Below are 24302 nucleotides of genomic sequence, written 5' to 3'. Positions count from 1 at the left end.
TTCAATTCAGAAGTGAGATTCCATCGGGAATCAATCATATATGTCTGAATCTAGTGATCCACATTTATATGTGATCACTACATCTATCAACTGAAGAGATACATGATTTTGTACTGCCAATGATATAAGTTATCAGAAAGAGATTCCACATCTAGAGAATAGTTGGGTATCTGCGTGAACCCTTGTGCTACAATACTTGCTCTTTGTTTCACCACCAGATTATTCTCAATTCGACTTCTAGAAGAAAACTGGTGTAGGTATTGCTTACGAATACCTTTCCATTACTGAGCAAGATCATTTCTACCTAGATTATACCCTTTGCTTGAATTCAGTCCGAGTGTTGTTCACACTTTGCCATGGCCATGGTCTTTGGACCTCAATCATATGAAAGGTTTTCCAATCTAGTTGAGAAATGTATGTCGACAATTGTAGACTTCCGATTACATAATTCTTTAGAATCTATATATCAATATATAGTTGATGGAAATTGTTGGGACTATTCCCTAGAGGTAATAATAAATTAGTTATTATTATATTTCCTTATCCATAATAATCGTTTATTATCCATGCTAGAATTGTATTGATTGGAAACTCAAATACATGTGTGGATACATAGACAATACTCTGTCCCAAGTGAGCCTCTAGTTGACTAGGTCGTTGATCAAAGATAGTCAAGGTTTCCTGGCCATAGACAAGTGTTGTGACTTGATAATGAGATCACATCGTTAGGATAAGATGTGATGGACAAGACCCTGACCATAAACGTAGCATATGATCGTGTCAGTTTATTGCTACTGTTTTCTGCATGTCAATGTATCTGTTCCTATGACCATGAGATCATGCAACTCCTGGAGACCAGAGGATTACCTTGTGTGTATCAAACGTCACAACGTAACTAGGTGACTATAAAGGTGCTCTACAGGTATCTTCAAAGGTGTCTGTTGGGTTGGCATGGATCAAGACTGGAATTTGTCACTCCATGTGACGGAGAGGTTTCTCGGGGCCCACTCCGTAATGCAACATCACAATAAGCCTTGCAAGCAATGTGAATAAAGAGTTAGTCACGTGATCTTGTATTACAAAACGGGTAAAGAGACTTTCCGGTAACGAGATTGAAATAGGTATAGAGATACCGATGATCAAATCTCGGGTAAGTAACATACCGAAGGACAAAGGGAATGGTATACGACATTATATGAATCCTTGGCATAGAGGTTCAAAAGATAAGATCTTCGTAGAATATGTAGGATCCAATATGGACATCCATGTCCCACTATTGGATATTGACCGGGGAGTTTCTCAGGTCATGTGTGCATAGTTCTCGAACCCGCATGGTCTGCACACTTAAGGTTCGGTGATGTTTCGGTATGGTTGAGTTATAGGTGCTGGTGACCAAAGTTTTGTTCGGATTCCCAAATGAGATCCCAGACGTCACGAGGGTTTCCGGAATGGTCCAAAAATGAAGATTGATATATAGGAAGTTGGTATTTGTATTCTGGAAGGATTTCGGGCATTGCCGGTAGTGTACCAGGAGTGACGAATGGGTACCGGGGGTCCACCAGGTGGGCCCACCACTCCCCAAGAGGGCCACGTGGACTTGATGGTGGCGCAGTAGCTCTTAGTGGGCGGTCTAGTCAACCAAAGTAAGCCCATGTGGAAAAAGGTGGAAAATCCAAAAGAGGTGGACAATTTGCAAAGTAGTCCTAATCCAAGTATGATTGGAGGAGGACTCCTCCCTCCTATGGTCCAGCCGACACCAAGGGGTTTCCCTTGGTGGGAAAGACTGCCTCCTCCCTCCTATATATACTAGTGGTTTGAGGTTTTTTGACACGTAATTTCTGCCACGTGCTACCCTCTCCTCTAGTTTGTAGTTCTTCCTCTAGATCGGATTTCTGCGGTGCTTAGGCGAAGCCTTGCAGGAATAGATCACCACCATCACCGGTGCGCTGTTATGCTGCCGGAGAACTCATCTACTTCCTCGTCTCTCTTGCTGGATCGATAAGGCGGGGTCGTCATTGAGTTGTACGTGTGCTGGACGCGGAGGTGTCGTCCGTTCGGCACTAGATCGAGATGGATCGTGATGGGATCGTGGGATGGATCGTGATAAGATCGCGGCACAGGCTGTGATTTCAATCGCGAAGGTGCTCCACTACATCAACCGCATTATATACACTTTCTCTTAGCGATCTATAAGGGTATGTAGATTCACTCTCCCCTCTCGTAGATGATCATCACCATGGATAGGTATTGCGTGTGTGTAGGAAATTTTTTGTTTCCCATGCGACGTTCCCGAACAGTGGTATCAGAGCCAGGTTGATGCATAGATGATATCTCCCAATCTTCAGAGTTGCATTTAATTCTCTCCAATAAATTCCATTTGAAGTCAATATCTCTCTTCATAAAAGAACCAGAACAAGAAGTATCAAGCCTGGTGCGATCATCATTAGAAAGCCGAGCATAAAAGTTTTGAATGATAATTTCTCTCGAGAGCTCATGATTGGGGCATGAATATAACATTAATTTAAGCCTCCCCCAAGCTTGAGTGATGCTTTCTCTATCACGGGGCCAAAAATTCTAAATATAATTCCGATCACGATGTACTAAATGCATAAGATAAAACTTTTGATGAAATTCCAATTTCAACCGATTGTAGTCCCATGATCCAGTATCATCACATAGCGTATACCATGTCAACGCCTTATCCTTCAAAGATAAAGGAAATACCTTCTTCTTGACCTCATCCTCAGGCAAACCTGCAAGCTTAAATAAACCACAAACTTCATCTACATAGATCAGATGCAAGTCTGGATGTGATGTTCCATCTCCTGTAAAAGGATTAGCCAGCAGTTTCTCAAGCATACCCGAAGGAAATTCAAAGCAAATATTTTCACTAGGTGCAGCAGGTTGAGGAGCAACTATTTTTGCTTCCGTTCAAGGTGAAGATACCCTGAACAAGCCCCTCAAAGGATTAGTATCCATAGTGACAAGTGACAATAAATTTCAGCACACTATATGAATGTTTCCTTACCAAGTTCCACTTACTAAAGGCGCTTCACTCCCCGGCAACGGCGCCAGAAAAGAGTCTTGATGACCCACAAGTATAGGGGATCAATCGTAGTCATTTCGATAAGTAAGATTGTCGAACCCAACGAGGAGTAGAAGGATCTGACAAGTGGTTTTCAGCAAGGAAATATGTGCAAGCACTAAAATTATCGGTATCAAGTGATTGTGTGGTGAGATGATTCATAGCAAGCAACATGTAAAAAAAGTAGCAACAGTGCAGCAAAATTGCCCAATCCCTTTTGGAGAAAGGGACAAGCCTGGACAAAGTCTTATAGGAGGAAAAACGCTCCTGAGGACACACGGGAATATCTGTCATGCTAGTTTTCATCATGTTCATATGATTCACGTTCGTTACTTTGATAGTTTGATATGTGGGTGGACCGGCGCTTGGGTACTGCCCTTACTTCAACAAGCATCCCACTTATGATTAACCCCTCTCGCAAGCATCCGCAACTACGAAAGAAGAATTAAGACAAAGTCTAACCATAGCATTAAACTAGTGGATCCAAATCAGCCCCTTACGAAGCAACGCATAAACTATGGTTTAAGCTTCTCTCACTCTAGCAACCCATCATCTACTTACTACTTCCCGATGCCTTCCTCTAGGCCCAAAGAATGGTGAAGTGTTATGTAGTTGACATTCACATAACACCACTAGAGGAAAAACAACATACAACACATCAAATTACCGAACGAATACCAAATTCACATGACTACTATTAGCATGACTTATCCCATGTCGTGAGGAACAAAAGTAACTACTAACAAAGCATAATCATATTCATGACCAGAGAGGTAATGAGTAGCATCAAGGATCTTAACATAAACTCTTCCACCAAATAATCCAACTAGCATCTACTACAAAGAGTAATCAACACTACTAGCAACCTTACAAGTACCAATCAGAGTCTCGAGACGGAGATTGGTTACAAGTGATGAACTAGGGTTTGGAGATCAGATGGTGCTGATGAATATGTTGATGGTGATGAGTACCCTCTGATGAGAGAAGTGTTGGTGATGACGATGGCGACGATTTCCCCTTCCGGGAGGGAAGTTTTCCCCGCAGGATCGTCGTGCCGGAGCTCTAGATTGGTCATGCTCAAGTCCCGCCTCGTGGCGGCAGCGAATCCACGAAAAATCTCCTCCTCGATTTTTTTCCGGACAAAACCCTTCATATAGTAGAAGAGGGGGGCCAGTGGGCCAGCAGGCTGCCCACAAGCCCCCTAGGCGCGGCCAGGGGGGTGGTCGCGCCTAGCAGGCTTGTGGCCACCTGCTGGCGCCGCTCTGGCGTTTCTTCGGCCCAGTATTTTTTATCAATCCAAAAAAAATCATAGTTGATTTTTACGGCCTTTGGAGTAGCGCAGAATAGGTATCTCAAACTTGCTCCACTTTCAGGCTAGAATTTCAGCTGCTGACATTCTCCCTCTTCATGTAAACCTTGCAAAATAAGAGAGAAAAGGCATAAGAATTGTACCGTGAAGTGAAATAATAGCCCAAGAAGCAATAAATATCGACATGAAAACATGATGCAAAATGGACGTATCAGCTGGCTGGCTACCGACGGGAGTACCCGGACACCAATGCCTTCATGCCCTTCGGGCTGGGGAACGCAACTGGCACCAACCAGAGGCTACAGCGGGTCATGCTCGTACCCCGCCTGCTGGGGCGCCGCGAGGAAAAGGAGGAGATGCTCGGGCCAAGCAAAGGCCCCGATCCACGGGAGGCGGCGGACCCGTGAGGGTCGCGACCGTGGAGACACGAGATCAAGCGATGATGGCGCCTTCGATACTTCAGCAGCACGGCCGCCAGGTGACTTTTTGTTGGCTGATGCGAGGTAACATTTTGGCTCACCTCGTGTGAGGGCACCCCGAGGGCCATGCGGCCTCCCCGAGCTCAGGACACTCCTCTGGATGCTACTTTCGTGTATGCATCGTTTGATTGTTCAATTTCACCCGGTCAGAATCCTAACGTTCTTCCTTGCTTATATTGTCGGGCGGTCAGCCCCCCGCTTGGGGCTCCGGTCGAAGCTTGTCCATGCAGATGCGCAGCCTCGCTCCTAAAGAAGAAGAAGTCACCAAGACTTGCAAATGACCCAAACAAAATCAACTCAGTCCACTAATAACTCGGGGGTAGTGACACTTGCGAGGCCGTAGCGTCCTCGCGACCCCCCATGTACACCCCCACCGTGACACTCTCACGTAATAATGATGTCGAGGCTGTATACCCCCAAGGCCCCCCAAGGATGCGGAGGGGTCCATCCCACGCCTAGTGGAAGCCCTATTCTTCGTGCTGGTAAGAAGCTCAGTCCACCAATGACTCGGGGGTAAGGGACACTCGCGAGGCCAAAGCGTCCTCACGACCTCCATGTACACCCCACCATGACACTCTCACGTAATAACGAGCCGATGCTATATACACCCAGGGCCCCCTGAGGACAGGGAGGGGTCCACCCCACGCCTAGTGGAAGACCTATGCCCCGCATTAGGTACACATGGGGGCAATCAACATAGTCTGCCAATGACTACACCCTTAGCTAGCACCAATGCAGTCCGCCAATGATTGTGCCCACAGCTGGCACCAACACAACCCGTCAGCGGCTACACCCTCGGCCGGCAAGGAGATCAACACAGTCCACCCGCGACTTCGCCCACGCCCAGTACGTGGGGCAAATAGCTAAAGGTTTGGAGCCGCTCACACGTCAAGGGGGACCCCTGAGCATCACGACTCAAGGGCCTAACTTTGCCCGTAGCCTCTTCCCCCTTTGGGTCATCCTTGGTCGGTTCAATCGCAAGAAGGTACGCGCGGGGTGGGCCCTTCCATAGCAGAGCCCAGTGCACTCGACAAATCACTTCAGATCCCTTAGGAAGAACACTGGAGTCACTCGTACGTCAAGGGGGACTCCTGAGCATCGCGATTCAGGAGCCTGGACTATGCCCGTAACCCCTTTCCCTTTTGAGCCGCCCTTTCCGGTCGGTTCAACCGCAGGGAGGTACGCGTGGGGCGGGCCCTGCCGACGCAGAGTGTTGAAGGAGTTCGAGAGTCTCGAATTATCGGCTTCTTAGGAGGAACATTGGTGTTAGTCATACGTCAAGGGGTACCCCTGAGCATAGCGACTCAGGGGTCTAACTGCGCTCGTAGCCCCTTCCCCCTTTGGTACGTCCTTTGTTTTTGATCGGTTCAATCGCAGGGAGGTACGCACGGGGCGGGCCCTGCCGACGCGGAGTGTTGAATATGTCCCAAGTTTCGAAATCTTCACCGCGTTCTCCTCATGAGGGCAGCTCGTGCGTCAAGGGGGGCTCCTCAGCATCGTGACTTAGGAGCCTAACTACGCTCGTAGCCCCTTCCCACTTTGGGCCGTCCTTGGTTTCCGGTCAGTTCAATCGCAGGAAGGTACGCGCGGGGCGGGTCCTGCCTACGTAGAGTAACATAGTAGACATGACATGAACAAGGTGTGGGTACCCCGACTTACGGGTCGAGATCGTCGTGCTCAGTGATCCCAGAGATCAATGTTCGCCGAACACAGATACCGAATAAAAGAGTCTTTCATCCAAGTACCGATTTTTACAACACATGACCGAATGGTCAAGTTCACAAGGCACGGCCTAAGGCCAAATCATTCTGATACAACTAGTAGCAGAAATTATAGGGGATAAGCGGGTGCCCATGCCATCAAGCCTACACCGACAGTCATTCCGACTCGGAAGAGTCCTAGTTTGCAGGGGCGTCCCTGAAGACGTACTCATCTCCAAACTTTGGTCCCTCCATGTTTGGTCAACAACATAACAAGTGGCAAGCCTATGAGAACTTTGAATGTACTCGCAAACAACCCATGATATGAACAATGAAAGTGAAGGATAAGAATATCATGCATCTTTGGTGGATTTCATCGGGGTGGAATGATCATGAATATGCATCAATTTAAAAGAATTACTTTTGAATAGCAGGTTATAGAAAGCAATATATCTGCCGAGGGCTGAGCCATCTGGGCTCACCCTATATGCCAAGTCACCAAACTAGGTCATATCATTACTTTCATAACAATACCTTTTTAACACAACACACACACACTAGGTTTATGCGGAAACAGCTGGACGTAGTTTAAGCAGGATTACCAAACTATCCTTGAACGTGGACACGGCTATTCGAATAGTTTTACACTCTGCAGAGGTAGTACGCTGGACCCACGAGATCCGGGAAACTTCCGTGTCATCCACGACTCGCGGTATATAACATACCCGAGGTAAGTACACGATTAATTCCTTTCCCCCGGCGATACCAGACAAAGAGGTTCACTCGATTGGTACCCAGCCCACATGTTGTACGTCTTACGAGCACCGACTCTGAATAGTTCCAACCATGCGGGGACCAACGGTGTGGCTGGAACTCATAAAAATGGCTTAGTCATCCTACCTGGCACGACCCCATCACGAGAGTGACCACACATCACTCCCACCAATAGTATAATGTGGCTCTTTGCTAGCAAGGACCAGAGTAATTAACACAGCCCCGTCCCAAAAGGGGTAACATGGTCGTACTGGTAAGGTTGGTACGGTCGACACATCATAAATCTAATCCTATTTCCGAAACCATATTCACTCAAAGTACCTGGTGCACCACTTCACCAAAAGTGGCCACCTAACTCATCATCACCCTCGGGCATTAGTGGCACCCGACGGGGTTTTCATAAACTCTTTGATTTATGTCGTCAACATGCTCATGATAATACTACTTCTAACTTTACTTGTCAACATGATATTAGCCTGACCCTCAAGGGGTAGGATCAAGCTCAATGCAAGTGCTCCGGGGGAGCAATCGGTAAGATCATATCAAATGATTACCGACACTTATGATCATATGCAACGGAAATACTTGCTATCTTAACATGCAAATTAACATATGCTCAGTCATGGTCAAAGGGCTAATTGTCTTGGTCAGATAGGTATCCGGGGTCTTCGAGGTCTTCCGCTCCGATTCCCGCGTCACATGGATTTTCTATCGTCGATAAAACAATAAATAAGAAATAGCTCATACAGAAACATATCACAAAGTCAATTTAAAAAATGTAATTTATTACTGATAAATCTAAGTTGTCATTTTGAAAATTAACCAAACAGAAGCAAAACTATTCCAATTTAGTCCTTTTTATTATTGTAAAAGAGAATAGTTGTAGAAAAATCATCCAATCATATTATTAAATACTACATATTTTTAGAAGAATAACAGTTGAAAAAATATATGGTCACCATCGCTAAATATTTTTATAAAAATCATTGAAATCAGATTTTTAAAAGTAAATAAAAATGGGCTAAGCCCCTGGCCTGGCTCGGCCCGGAGCTGGGCTGGCCCAAGGCCAGCTGACAGCCTGCCCAGGTGCTCGCGCCGTCAGGTTTGAACCTCACATGCGGAGCCCTGTGGTCAGTGGCTGTGGACAGTGCGGGGGAGGACACTGGGACACCGACATGTGAGGCACACATATCGGGGCCATCTCCTACGTCTGGCCAGAGAGGAGGAGGAGCACACCGGCGAGGCTGTCGACGGTCTCAGGCCCCAACAAGTACTGCAATGGGTTCGCGATGACGTGCCTACCTACTGGTGGTCGGAACAACATCGGAGAGGTATGGGTTCACCGGGGACGAGGAGGTCGTGGCGGAGGAGTTTTGAGAGGTGGTCGAGGAGGTGGCTAGATACACGGAAATGCTCGGGCGAGTTGGGTGAAAGCTTCCTCGGGTTGAGGGGATCAGTTTGGTGGGTCGAGGGGCGCAGGAGGCGTCGTGTAGCCGGAGATCGACCGGAGCTCCAAGGGGGAGGGGCCTCGATCGATCTCGAGCACCGGGGCTGTGCTAGTTTGCTAGGGTGGCTAGGGAGGTGCTTGTGGTCGTGGTGAAGCTATCTGAGGGGTGTAGGAGTGAGGGGGGATATATATAGGCCCGCGACGGTGAGCCAATTCGGGAGCGCCGGTGAATCACCATGGCGCGCATGGGGGTGTAGAGAGGGGCTTGGTTTGAAACCTTGGTCTCAGGACATGGTTTTGGACTGCCAGAACCATCTGCTGCAGAGGGAGAGAGGGAGGAGTCGAGCATCCCTCGCCGCGCAACTTTGGCCGGTACTGGTGCGCGCGGGCACACGTCGCACGAGCTCTAACATGGGGGAGAAGGGGCCCTGAGGGTTGCTCGATGCAGAGGGGTTGTCGGGGAAGAGGTTGGGCACCTCGGGGGAGGCTGGAACTGGCCGAGACCGTTGCCCCCACCTTGGTGGCTTCAAGTAGCGCGCCCAGAGCGCAGTTTTTGCATGCCACAGTATGCTGGCGTGCTCTGAGGCACTTTGGATGTATCTAGCATGTCCTGGCACTGGCTGGGAGTGTGGCTCGCCGTTTGGGTCTAGTTGACTGGGGTTAGATATGGATACTGACCACCTAATCTATGAGTTTGGAACAAAGGGGTTGGGTTTAGCTATCGCTAAGGTGGCTTTTCCCTATTTGTCAGAAGGTGTCCGACAGTGGATTGAGGGGGTTGCACCCCACCACTTGTGCTACAACTTAACAGGTTTGGGTTTGGTGCTAAAACATGGGGTTTCATAAATTTTGAGCTCCATTGGACAAGTTTAGCTTTGCAAACTTGAAAACACTTCAATTTGACCAGATCTGTCCCTTCCAAAGAGAGTGTGGGCGAACTAAGTCCCACAAATCCCATTTTTGGTGTGGAACCCTCATTTGAGGTATTAGGCACTGCTGCAAAGTTTCAACATCATTGGATAAACTTGTCTATGTCGAGTTGCTCTAACTTTGTCGTGGTTTTGTCACGGCAGATGTCCTCGTGAAAGGACTTAGTACTGGAGCCATCGCACCTTGGTGGCGACTCAAAGGGGTTAAGCGGGAGAGACACGGCGATTTACCCAGGTTCGGCCCCTCGAGAAGAGGTAATAGCCTACGTCCTGCTTTGCGTGTATTGATGTGGATTCGATTACAAGGAAGGCGTAACTCGCCTAAACCTAGCACTCGATGATTTCTAACCTACCTCTCCCCCTCCAGACTCGCCTTTATATATAGGTCGAAGCCTTAGGGTTTACAAGAGTCCCTTCCTTTTTACAAATCGTGTCGACCGCGGTCTCTAAGTCGCCGTCTTGCAAAACTCAGAGTCCTTCCTTAAATCATAACCATCCTGCGGCTTGGAACCGCCCAGGTTGAGGCCCAACTAGCCCTAAAGGATGAATCGCCTTAACCGTAACCCGGCCCATATTCGGCGGGTCACTTAACAGGCAATATCCCCAACATTAGGCCCCAAATTGACTTGAATCTTCATGCCAATGCTTCCATTTTATTCGAAGGCGATTCACTCCTCTGTGTTCCTCCGTACTACAGAAATCTTAACTCGGCAACTGGTACCGGACAAAGTCTCTGAGTCGCCAACGCATTTCCCATCAGTACTTTCCTTAGCCCTCGATTCTCGGGAACTCCAACACAATCCCAACGGATCTTTTAATGCGTCATTATCCCAAAATTTTTGGACGTCATCATGGCGAATCTTTCCTTCCTCAATGGTTCCCGCTCATAACGCCTCGATCCCCGCGCCCGTCCTGATAAATAGGCGGAAGGGACAGGGCTGACATCGGCCACCTACCAGTCCCGTCAATCCCTCCACCATCATCTCAGCGAGAAGAACACGCTCAGCATCCCGAAGGCTTCGCCGCCGGCCGCGAACTCCACCCCCGTCCGAAGAACTCCAGTGCTGCCCGCAAGCCGTCGCCGTTCGAGGAGCTCCGGCGCCGCCCGCAAGCCGTCGCCGTCCGAAGAACTCCGGCGCCGTTCGAGGAGCTCCAGCGCCGCCCGCACGTCGTCGCCGTCGCCAGGCTCCACCGCCGCCGAGGATCCCCTCATTCTCCAACAGCCTCCATTATCACCAATCTTCGTCGACCAAGATCTTCAGGTTAGGCCACTGTTTCCCCTTCTTTAAGGGTAGATTTAGTTCTTGTTCTTGCCGCCGCCATTGCCATAGCTCCGAAGCTTTATGCTCGTCACCATCTTAACTGTCGAACTGATTAGTCCGAGCGCCATTAGGGCACCTAGTGTTTCGAACAATGCTATCCATCTGTGCCCTTGCGAATTTTTGAAACAGACTAGTCTTTTTAAACATGAGGCACCATCCTCATCACACATCGTTCATGTTTTAGCCACGTCCGTAAGCTTTTATATCCGTTGAATAGATCCATTCCTCTTTCACTGTTTGCAAAAAGCTGTTTGGAAACCTCGTCCTTCCCTTAGTGTTTCAGAAAGAATAAATTTTACCACCCACAGTAGCGTCGCTTCTGAGAATAGCCCTGCTCCGATAGGTCGCCACATCACCCCAACCCGGCCTCCCAATCCGGCGGGTTAAGCAGAAGCCAGTCCCGACTCACATAGTAAATGTTCGAGACATGTAATACCATTTTCTTGCCTATTTGTAGCATGGGTGCCGTTTTCAAGAGCGATTGGCTCCCCACCAAAGTTGACGATGCTGTTTTGGCGAATTACGTGAAAGCGGGCTGCCTGGATCATCAAGACGTCATTGGATGGCGCACCGGGTTAGGAGAAGACCTACCCAACCCTAAGGAAGGGGAGATAGTAGTTTTTGTGGAACACTTAGAACAGGGTTTTAAACTGCCCAGATCTAAATTCCTTAGAGACGCCCTGAATTTTATGAACGTCCGACTCCAGGATTTGGGACCCAATTCCATAAGCAACCTGAGTCAATTCCAAGTCCTTTGCGAAGCTTATTTGCGGATCAAGCCTTCCGTCCCTCTGTTTTGGTACTTTTTCCACTTGAATCGCCAGACGGAATTCCACAATGGCCCCAGTTTGGAACTCGGCGGGGTCAACGTCCAGCGTCGCAGGGACAGTCCGTTCCCTTCACTCACTATGCCTAGCCATCCCAAAGGCTAGGGTGAATCTTGGTTCTACTGCAAAGAAACATCCCTTGCCGGCGAAAACAAACTTCAGGGTTACAGGCCAAGCCGCCTTCCAGTCAACTTCAAGCTCCCTGACAAGCTCACCGAGGAAGAACAGTCGGAATTCGTCCCAATTCTATCCGAACTGAGATCCTTGACGAACAACGGTCTCACCAGGGTTGACTTGATTCGCTGCTGGGTCGAATGGTGGATCCTTCCTCTGAGCTGCCGAGACGGCCTGATGTGCGAATTTGACGGTACTCTGGATCATCCCCAATGCTACTTCCACACAGCATTAACGGAAAAAGACATCGTCACCATCATCAGGAAACTGACCGGCGAACCTGCAGAGAAATGCGGCCAAATCGGCCTTAAGCCCTTCTGCAAGATTAACCCGGCACCCAAGGTAACCAAAGCTAACTCGCCCTCAACTTTTATTTCATCTGTTTTACTGTCATCATGACTTCATGCCATATCCCCTTCCAGAAAGGCGACAAGTTCTGGTCTAGGAGACCTAAGAAACCAGCCATGAAGAGCGCTAAGCCACCTTCCAAGAAAAACAAAGGAAAAGGTAAATCGACTGCAGCCGAGCCATCTGAAGTCGACGAATCTCAAGCTGGCGACGCACTCTCAGAGGTACCAATTCGTCCTCATTTTCACTCGCCACTTATCCCCTTTTAACTTTTATTTATCTCTCGCTCCTCTTATAATAGAATGAAGACAACGAAAGCCAGGAAGACTCTGTCGAGGTAATTTCCGTCTCCTCCGATTCATCTCCTTCTCCACCTAAGCCGGCCCGGCGAATATGTGGGAAAGTACCTCTCTCACATCCAAATGCCCATTTGGACCCAAATTTCTTACTGAAGAAAACGCAGCACGCCTCGAAACGGAAAACGCGAAGTCATTCTGGCGACCTGACACCTGGCTTGCCAACAAGGAACAAAAGAAAACCAAGCAAGGTACCTCTTTTTCTTATTTGAGCAACCATCGTTCGTGTTGCTTTGGATCACAGTCATAACCCGCCAGTATTATCCATGTACAAATTCTGCAGGATTCTCCCCCCACTTCTGGCGACTCAGTGATGTCGACCCTTCCACCAATGATCCGGGTCCCGGGGTAAGTTCCTTGTCCTGATCCTTGAGAATAATACTCTTTTTAATTTTTTAACACGCCTATCTCTCTCATTAGGGCACAAGCCAAAAAGAGGAAGACCAGTGGATCAATCCCTGACGCCACTTCTGAACCTCCAAGGAAAGCTATTCCGACTCAAGAAGATCCGAGTCAAAACGAGCCGACAATTCAAGCAAACCCTCCTGAGTCACCCAAAGGATCAACGCATGTCCCTAGATCACCTGTCGTAATGGCGACAGCTGATGACCCAGATGCTGTGGTCATCACTGGTTTTGGTTTCTCCAAGCCGACAGAGACAATCCTCTCCAAACATATAGCATCCCCTTCTCCATCAATTCCCGAGTCTGGGCCTTCCAAGGCGAAACTTTCTGACTATGCAGGTCTGGAGTTTAAAGAACTCTGTTCTGGCTTCGCAAGTCGCCTGGAAGCGAGTTACGAGATGGAAAAGAATCTGCTAAAGATGTTAAATAACAAGCATGAGGTAAACTTTATACTTTATATTATTCCCAGTAACCCCCAAGGGCCGGGTCATCAGTAAAATGATGAGCCGGGTCTTTTATTAAAAAGCTTTGCGACCAGTAACCCCCAGGGGCCGGGTCATCAATAAAATGATGAGCCGGGTCTTGATTTCTGTATAATTTCCCTTGAGAAATTATACATTAGCCCCCAAGTGTCAGGGGTATTGCCTTGCAATAATTCTGAGACTTGTCTTTGTTTTAAATTTTGAACAGGAAAGCCTTGCCTAGACCGAACTGGCCCTGGGCGACTTAAGGAAAAACTTGGCTAACCAACAAGATGCCAGAACTCAGTCGGAAGAAAAATATAAGTTGGCTCTGGTTGAACTGGAAAAGCTCAAAGTCGAGTTAGAAAGAACTCAGGCTGACCATAGCGCGGTTTTGACAAGAGCCGAAAAAGCAGAAGCAAAGCTGGCAACTGTGCAGCAGGAGCTATCCGGCTTAAAGCGCCATATTTCCAACATGACACAAGCCATCTTTGGTAAGCTTTACCTAACTCTCCAATCTTATCCTCTTCCTTGGGCAAATTGCTTAATGTTTAACTTACCGGTTATTTAACCACAGGCTCGAGAGTCGCCAATCTGCAAGACGACAGCGTGCTGATGCTGAAGGCGATCTATACACTGACAGAACAACTGTACACAGGCAGTGTGCTGACCGTCAAAGCTGTGATCAGTGCAAAGGAGCCCATAACTTCCATCAAGAAGGTGCTTGGATATCTATCCACACTGCCTCCCCAGATCGGCGAGTTAACCCGATCAGCCGCCCGGAAGGGTGTCCTGACGGCTCTGAGTCGCTGCCTGGCGTATGCTCCAGAAATTAATTTGGAAGAAGTAGCTGCCGGCTTCCCTCAGCTTAAAGATGACGGCTCGGAGTTCGTGGAAGAAGACTACCAGAGGGTTGTCAAGGATTCTCGACTGGCCGCGACTCAACTTGCCGTCAGCCTTGACTTGACAAAATATCAGGCGGCTTACGATGACAAGAATAAGAAAATCAGCCCGCCAACCTTCGTGGTGACCAACCTTATCCCTCGGCGACCCAAGAATCCCTTTGACTGGGAAACAGACCTGGCATCAATCTTGACCGATGAAGACGATTTTGCCTCTTTGTCCAGATGCAATTGGGTCTTGGGCGATTTACAAATCGAAGCTGGTCAGAGCTCACGCCAGGACTTAGCGGAATAGATTTTCCTTGAATTTGGCCCAAGAGCCATGTAATAGTCAGTACTATCTTTTGATGACATCTTCTGCAAAAAACCCTTATACCGCCTTTGAGGCGGTTTAAAATATTTTGTTAATCCTTATTAGAATCGCCTGAAATGCTCAATCCGCCAAGGATGAAAACCTTGAGCACATTATCTGTGAAAAAGAACCACAAACAGTTTCAACGAGTAAGCAGTGAGGATAAAAATTTCCAAGGTCAAATTATAACACGAGTAATTTTGTCGGCTCATACGGCCGCGACAGGAGGGGGCGAGTCAGGAAACTCGTGCACCCACCCTTAATGAAGGTTTCGTCGGCTCATACGGCCGCGACAGGAGGGGGCGAGTCAGGAAACTCGTGCACCCACCCTTAATGCAGGTTTCGTCGGCTCATACGGTCGCGACAGGAGGAGGCGAGTCAGAAAGCTCGCGCACCCACTCTTAATGCAGGTTTCGTCGGCTCATACGGTCGCGACAGGGGGAGGCGAGTCAGAAAGCTCGTGCACCCACCCTTAATGCAGGTTTCGTCGGCTCATACGGTCGCGACAGGGGGAGGCGAGTCAGAAAGCTCGTGCACCCACCCTTAATGCAGGTTTCGTCGGCTCATACAGTCGCGACAGGGGGAGGCGAGTCAGAAAGCTCGTGCACTCACCCTTAATGCAGGTTTCGTCGGCTCATACGGTCGCGACAGGGGGAGGCGAGTCAGAAAGCTCGTGCACCCACCGTTAATGCAGGTTTCGTCGGCTCATACGGTCGCGACAGGAGGAGGCGAGTCAGAAAGCTCGTGCACCCACCCTTAATGCAGGTTTCGTCGGCTCATACGGTCGCGACAGGGGGAGGCGAGTCAGAAAGCTCGTGCACCCACCCTTAATGCAGGTTTCGTTGGGTCATACGGTCGCGATAGGAGGAGGCGAGTCAGAAAGCTCGTGCACCCACCCCTAATGCAGGTTTCGTCGGCTGATACGGTCGCGACAGGAGGAGGCGAGTCAGAAAACTCGTGCACCCACCCTTAATGCATGTTCTGTTGGCTCATAAGGTCGCAACAGGATGTCATGAAATTGCTCTTTCTTTTTCTTAAAGAAGAAGCCCCCGAGTCAGGGAAACACTATATTATTCCATAATGAAAACTGAATAACTTACAAAGCATGGAGTTTTAAGAACTCAAGTGTAATCAGGCCGCAAATGGGCAATATTCCAAGGGCGAGTTGACTCAGCCCCCGTAGTCGGTCGATCAGGCCGAAGATCCATCAAGTAGTAAGAACCATTGCGGAGGTTCTTGCTGACAACGAAAGTTCCCTCCCAAGGGGGCGAAAGCTTGTGCATGCCTGCCCGATCTTGTATCAGTCGAAGCACCAAATCGCCTTCCTGGAAGGTCCGACTCTTCACCCGGCGACTATGATAACGCCGCAGATCTTGCTGATAGATCACCGAACGAGCCGCTGCTAAGTCACGTGCCTCTTCCAAGGCATCCAAAGAGTCCTGACGCGCCAGCTCGTTGTCTTGCTCCACATATGTCAGTAGGGAGGACGGCCTCTGCACCATAGACCAAGAAGAAAGGGGTGAACCCCGTGGACAGATTCGGGGTGGTTCGGATGCTCCATAATACCGAAGGTAACTCCTCCACCCAACATCCTGGAGTTCTTTCCAGGGGAATTATGAGCCGAGGTTTGATCCCTCACAAAACTTCCTGATTCGCCCGCTCGGCCTGTCTGTTTGACTGTGGGTGAGCAACTGCAGAGATATCAAGCCGGATATGTTCACGGCAATAGAAATCCAGCATCGCTCCTTGGGACATGTTAGTACCATTGTCCATGATGATACTGTGCGGATATCCAAAACGGAAAATCAGCTTCTTCAGGAATTTTACCGCAGTCTCCGCACCGCAAGTCTCAACAGGCTCCGCCTCAATCCATTTAGTGAATTTATCAACCGCCACCAATAAGTGAGTTTTCTTGTTGGAGGACATCTTAAAGGGACCGACCATGTCCAGCCCCCAGACCGCGAAAGGCCAAGTAATGGGGATCATCCTCAATTCTTGAGCCGGCACATGAGCCTGTCGCCCGTATCGTTGGCACCCCTCACACCGCCGTACTATATCTTCTGCATCTGCGTGAGCCGTCAACCAGAAGAAACCGTGTCGAAAAGCTTTTGATACCAAAGAACGTGACCCGGCGTGATGTCCGCAGTCTCCAGAATGGATGTCATTAAGGATTGTGCATCCTTCCTTGGAGGAAACGCACCGCTGAAAGACCCCTGAAGCACTTCGTTTACATAGCTCGCCATTAATGATGACCATGGACTTGCTACGCCGAACAATCTGGCGAGCCAAAACTTCGTCAGTGGGTAACTCGCCACGAGCAAGATAAGCTAGATAAGGAAGAGCCCAATCCGGAGAGATATGGAGAGCCGCCACAAGCTGAGACTCGGGATCTGGTATCGCCAATTCCTCCTCCGTGGGTATAGTTACGAACGGTTTATGCAGGACATCCAAGAAGACATTAGGGGGGACTGGTTTTCTCTGTGAGCCGAGTCGCGAGAGGGCATCAGCTGCTTCGTTGAGTCGCCGATCAACATGATCAACCTGGTACCCATGAGAATAGCCCGCCACGTCAGATACGGCTCGCCTGTAAGCCGCCATCATAGGATCTCGAGAGTCCCAGGTGCCCGAAACCTGTTGCGCCACCAGATCTGAGTCACCAAAACGTCTGACTCGAGTTAGGTTCATCTCTTTTGCTAGTCGCAAACCGTGAAGAAGAGCTTCATACTCTGCTGTATTATTTGTACAAGGGAACATGAGCCGGAGGACGTAGCAGAACTTATCTCCTTGAGGGGATATCAACACCACACCAGCCCCCGAGCCCTCCAACTGCCTGGATCCATCAAAATAAATAGTCCAATAGGTAAGGTCAGGCCGATCTTCCGAAGCCTGAAGCTCCGTCCAATCATTGATGAAATCAACTAGTGCCTGGGACTTGATGGCCGTGCGGGGGGTATACTGAATGTGATGTGACCCAAGTTCTATTGCCCATTTGGCGATTCGCCCTGTTGCCTCGCGGTTTTGGATGACGTCGCCGAGGGGCGTGGAACTGACCATAGTGATTGGGTGTTCTTGGAAATAATGTTTAAGCTTTCGACTCGCCATGAACACCCCATAGACCAGTTTCTGCCAATGTGGGTATCGCTGTTTGGAAAGAGTTAGCACCTCACTGATAAAGTACACCGGGCGTTGTACCGGGTATTCCTTTCCTTCCTCCTTTCTTTCGATGACCACAGCCACGCTGACCGCTTTGGAATTTGCGGCGATATACAGGAGCATAGGCTCCTTTTCAGTCGGGGCCGCCAAGACCGGCGGGTTAACCAACTGATGTTTCAAGGCCTGAAGTGCCTCGTCAGCCTCCTCGGTCCACACAAATCGGTCAGACTTCCTCAACAATTGATAGAGCGGAATCGCCTTTTCTCCGAGGCGGCTTACAAAACGAGTGAGAGCCGCAATGCGACCCGCCAATCGCTGAACTTGGTTAACATTCGTCGGCTTGCCGAGGGAGGTAACCGCTTCAATTTTGTCTGGGTTAGCCTCGATGCTGCGTTCCGATACCAAGAAACCCAGTAGTTTTCCCGCAGGTACGCCGAAAACGCACTTGGTAGGATTTAACTTCATCTGATATACCCGTAAATTATCAAAGGTTTCCTTAAGGTCTTCCAGAAGTGTCTCCTCCCGGCGGGTCTTAATCACAATGTCGTCAACATAAGCATGGATGTTGCGGCCAATTTGGCTATGAAGACAATTCTGGATGCAGCGTTGGTAAATCGCTCCTGCGCTCTTGAGCCCGAACGGCATGGACACATAGCAAAAGGCCCCAAAGGGGGTTATGAAAGCAGTCTTTTCTTGATCTTCCACAACCATTTTGATCTGATGATAACCTGAATAAGCGTCCAAAAAGCACAATCGTTCGCATCCCGCCACCGAGTCAATGATTTGGTCGATGCGGGGAAGAGCGAAAGGATCCTTGGGGCAAGCTCTGTTGAGGTCCGTATAGTCAATACACATACGGAACGTGCCATTCTTCTTGAGTACTAACACCGGGTTAGCTAGCCATTTGGGGTGAAAGACTTCCACGATGAACCCGGCGGCTAAAAGACGGGCGACTTCCTCTCCAATCGCCTTCCGTCGCTCCTCGTTAAATCTGCGGAGGTACTGTTGGACAGGTTTCCATTTTGGGTCAATATTAAGATGGTGCTCAGCGAATTCTCTCGGTACACCCGGCATGTCAGAGGGTTTCCATGCGAAGATGTCCCGATTCTCACGGATGAATTCGATGAGCGTGCTTTCCTATTTGGGGTCCAGACCCGTTCCAATGGTAAACTGCTTGGATGAATCGCCAGGGACGAAGTCGACTGTCTTCGTGTCATCCGTTGGTTTGAACTTGAGGGGCGATTCAGAATCTGTAGTTGGTTTCTTGAGTGGTGACATGTCTGCCGGGTCAACATTGGCCCGGTGGTTTTTGAGCTCTTCCGCCGCACAGGCGACTTCCGCGTAGGCCGCGTCTCCTTCCTCACACTCCTTTGCAATTCTTCTATCTCCGTCGACCGTGATGGGCCCTTTAGGACCAGGAATTTTGAGCTTGAGGTAGACGTAGCACGGGCGGGCCATGAAGCGGGCGTAAGCCGGTCGCCCGAACAGCGCATGGTACGGGCTTTTTAATTTGATCACCTCGAAGACCAGAGACTCCGACCTGTAGTTCTGTGCAGTTCCAAACGCTACTGAGAGCCTGACCCGGCCAATCGGATAAGCGGATTTGCCCGGGACGATGCCGTGGAAAACCGTGGTTGAAGGCATCAAGTCTTTCTCTAATAGATTCATCCTCCGGAAGGTGTCGAAGTATAGGATATTAATGCTGCTGCCGCCATCCATTAGTACTTTCGAGAGAGTGTAACCCGCCACTTGGGGAGCCACGACCAAGGCCAGGTCGCCCGGGTTATCTATTCTCGGCGGTTGATCCTCTCTGCTCCACGTTATGGTCTGTTCGGACCAGTGGAGATATCTGGGAACTGCCGGCTCAATTACGTTGTACGCCCGGTGATTTACCTTTTTATCACGTCTGCAAGCATTAGTGGTGAAAACATGATATTGCCCGTTACTTAGCTGTTTAGGATTGTTGCGGAAGCCCCCATGGTCATCCTGGTCCTGCGGAGCCCCCTGTGGGGGCGGCTGCTGGAAGACTCCCGGCGGGTTGTACCGCCGGTGGTGGTGCACCGGGTACTGGCCGCCGCCTGGCTGCGGCCCCCCCTGAGCCTCTTGCTCGGGAAAACCGCCGAAGGGGTTGTGCCTTTGGTTGGCCGCGGCGAGTTGGTCTTGGCGACGGTTCGGGTCTTCGCTCTGGCTCTTCTTGATTGCCTCGGCCCGAAATTCCCGCATCACGAAACAGTTCTCCCAGGAGTGGCCCGCTGGGCCGTCGGCCGTGGCGTGGTGCGGGCAAGGGCCTTTGAGCAGCTCTTCGTAGTTACGCGGTCTTTTCCCACTGAAGCCTCGATTCTTCTTTTTGTCGTCATTGGTGTTGGTGTTGGCGACCAGGTCCGAGGGCTCCTCATGCGGCCTACGCTTGCCGTTGGTCCCCTGGTTCTGACGGTTGCGGCCTTGGAGGCGGGTATGCTTATTCGTTGAATCGCCTTTCTTGGGCGAGTTACCCTTACCATCCTCGCCGGGATCCTTGGTATCATCGGCTTCGGCGTACCTAGTGAGAGTATCCATCAGCTCGCCCATATCCTGAACTTTCCGTTTGAGTCGCCCCAGCTTCTGGACCAGCGGCTCGTAGTGGCAGTTGTGCTCGAGGATAAGCACCGCTTGCGTTGCCGTGATGTCATCCGATGAATGGATAATTCCCGCGACTCGCCGCGACCAATGATGTGCCGACTCATCCGGGCGTTGCACGCAGTGTTGCAAGTCGACGATTGTCATCGGTCGTTTACAGGTTCCCCGGAAGTTTTTGATGAAACGCTCCTTTAACTCGGCCCAGGACTGGATAGAATTGGGGGGTAAATTTTTCAACCAAGTGCGTGCCGATCCCTCGAGCATCATGGTGAAATATCTGGCGCAAACCGCCTCGTTTACGTCGAGCATGTCCATGGCGATCTCATAGCCCTCGATCCAAGATGTTGGTTTGAGATCTGGTGTGTAATTAGACACCTTTCTTGGTCCTTTGAAATCCTTGGGCATTCTTTCGTTTCGAAGGGCCAAGGACAAGCAGGGCACCCCAACTCGCCCTCCGGTCCCCGCGGGAGGAGTCTGAGCCTCTTGAGTGTTGGGTGGGCCTCTGCCCGGCGGGTCCCGCTCGGGCGGGTTGTCCTGCGGGAGGTGTCGCGGGGCGCTGTTCACGGCTGTCTGATCCTCCGGCCAGCCCCTGGTATAGCTCTCCTGGGGGGTGGAGTGCAGTCGCTCGGGGCTGTGTGAGAACTGCGCGTTTTGGACCACCGCCGTTTTCAACATCTCGATGGCGTTCCTTGCTTCGATCTCAGCTGGGGTGTTGCCGTGGATCGGGAGAGACTCCAGATGGCGAGTTGCGGCAAGCACGTTATCCACCGGGTTAGAGAAGTGGCCTCGGGGGGTACGGAAACGAGGGATTTGACCCTCAGTCGGCTGAATCAGCGGGTTAGGAGGGCGGCCCATCCCTCCTGTTGGAGCGGCTCCCATCCCGGGTGTTTGGGGAGTATCGAACAGGCGAGTCGGATTGAGATCATGGGGCAGGCGTCCCTGGTGCCTCCGCTGATGGACGGCGTCAGATGCGCGCTGCTGTCTTTCAAGCCGCCAATTGTCGGTGTTCAACCGCATCCTTTCGGCCGTAATCTGGGCCTGTCGAGTTTCCATCCTGGCGGACTCCGTCTCAGCATCCTGATGGGCCTTTGCCACCGCCTCCCTCAGTTTTGCTAATTCCGCATTTATCTCTTCTTGGTTCTCTGGCGTGAGGGGGGTTGAAATTAGTCTTGTGATTTCCGCCGCTAAATCCACCAGGACAGCTGACGCACGTCTAGACGTCCCGCCGGTTCCATCGCCCCCGGCGGGGTTCTGTGCGGGTTGAGTCGCCCCAGCCATGTAGATGGCGATCTGGCGGCGGGTTCGATCGAGGATTTCCGGATCCATGGCCAATGACAAGCCCCCAAGACCGTCTCCGTGGAGGGACTGGATGGAATCGGAATCGCCCATGGATGACTCGTCGTCAGAGTTGATGGGGGTAACCTCCTGAGCCGCCGCGTGCTCTGGCTCCTCCGACCCCTGTGTGAAACCCACAAAGACCGGGCGGGTCAGATTCCGGGTTATGACTGGATGAACGTACCTGGCCGGCTCGACGATGTCGGAGGAGATGTCCGGCTCAGGAACGGATGACCCGATCATGCCGATGAAGACGTTGATCTTGCCGAAGGGGACCCTGTAGCCTGATTCGAGGGAATTTGCTTCAGGTCCCCATCGCCGGTTGTCGATGTAGGCTATGCCGCGTCGGCTCCAAGTCATGAGCGCCGCCGCATAACTCCCAGACCCTGGTAGGGCTCCCTTTGAGAACTCAACTCCACCGTGCGCAGGCCCCATGGTGGGCGCCAACTGTCGTGGTTTTGTCACGGCAGATGTCCTCGTGAAAGGACTTAGTACTGGAGCCATCGCACCTTGGTGGCGACTCAAAGGGGTTAAGCGGGAGAGACACGGCGATTTACCCAGGTTCGGCCCCTCGAGAAGAGGTAATAGCCTACGTCCTGCTTTGTGTGTATTCATGTGGATTCGATTACAAGGAAGGCGTAACTCGCCTAAACCTAGCACTCGATGATTTCTAACCTACCTCTCCCCCTCCAGACTCGCCTTTATATATAGGTCGAAGCCTTAGGGTTTACAAGAGTCCCCTCCTTTTTACAAATCGTGTCCACCGCGGTCTCTAAGTTGCCGTCTTGCAAAACTCAGAGTCCTTCCTTAAATCATAACCATCCTGCGACTTGGAACCGCCCAGGTTGAGGCCCAACTAGCCCTAAAGGATGAATCGCCTTAACCGTAACCCGGCCCATATTCGGCGGGTCACTTAACAGGCAATATCCCCAACAAACTTCAATCTGGACAGAAGGGGTTTTGGGGTTATTTGGGGTCCTTAATCACCTTGGACCAAGGTGAAACTTTATGTGGACAGCAAATATGGCTTAGGGATACTACGGGAGTTTTCTAGGATTTTATTGATAATATTTCCTTTGGAAATATTTCAAAAGGTCAAACTAGACAGAAATGGCTTCCAGGGTTCTATTCAAATAATTATAATATGTATGGAAAGATATGACCATGTGATCATCTCCAAATTTAATCAGATTTTTCTAAGGCAGAAAAGTATTATTCCAAGTAGGAATACCAATTCTGGCCTCAGAAATGTACATGCAATTTCATTAGAAAAATAATTCTAAAAATAATTATTTTGTGGTTTTAAGGCAGTAAAATGAAGTTAAAATCAGATCACCAACTTTGGGTAGAAACACTTCTTGCCATCAAGGGCATGTAGTGCAACTTAAAGTAGGGTTTTACCTTAATCAAAAACATGTAAAGGTTTTTGGAAATAAATCAATATTGTGAAATGGGATTTTTCATCACATGATCAAACACACAAGCATACAATGACAATCATGGCCCTCACATCATTAGTTTTGAAAAAGTATTAACAAGGTTAGATTTTTGCATTACACAGAAGTGGTAGTAAAAACAGTGTGTGACAGACCTATCCCCTTACAAGAATGTCGTCCCCGAGATTCCTAAGCTAGGTGCTAAAAGTGTCCAGAAACTCAGACCGGAGATTGTCTTCACGCTCCCATGTTGCTTCGGCTTCGGTGTGGTTGCTCCACTGAACCTTGAAATACTTGATGGTGCGGCTTCTGGTGCAATGCTCAACTTCATCCAGAATGTGGACCGGCTTCTCGCGGTAGGTGAGATCAGGCTGAAGGTCAATGTCCTGCTGGTCAATGTCCTTGTATAGATCGGGACGATTTGATGCTTGAAGACACTTCCAAAGTTGTGACACGTGGAAGACGTTGTGCACACCCGAAAGTTCCGGAGGTAGCTCCAACTGATAAGCAACTTCTCCATGCCTTGCCGTGATCTTAAAAGGTCCAATGAACCTTGGAGCGGGTTTCCCTTTAATGTGGAAACACTTGTTCCCTTGAGAGGTGTGACATGGAGGTACACCAGGTCTCCGGGAATGATATCCACATCCCTGCAGCGAGAATCCGCATAGCTCTTTTGTCGTGACTTGGCTGCTTTTAGATTCTCTTGGACCAGTTGCACCTTCTCTTCTGCCTTATGCAAAACTTCCGGCCCGAAAATCAGTCCTTCTCCGGTTACGAACCAATTGAGCGGGATGCGACACTTTTGTTTGTACAACACTTCGAACGGGGCCATTTGGAGAATGGACTAGTAGCTGTTGTTGTATGAAAACTCGACGAACGGCAGACATTATTCC

This window comes from Hordeum vulgare, chromosome 5H (genome assembly GCF_904849725.1).
Source record: "Hordeum vulgare subsp. vulgare chromosome 5H, MorexV3_pseudomolecules_assembly, whole genome shotgun sequence".
Classification (NCBI taxonomy): domain Eukaryota; kingdom Viridiplantae; phylum Streptophyta; class Magnoliopsida; order Poales; family Poaceae; genus Hordeum; species Hordeum vulgare.
Note: the sequence above shows the minus strand (reverse complement) of the source record.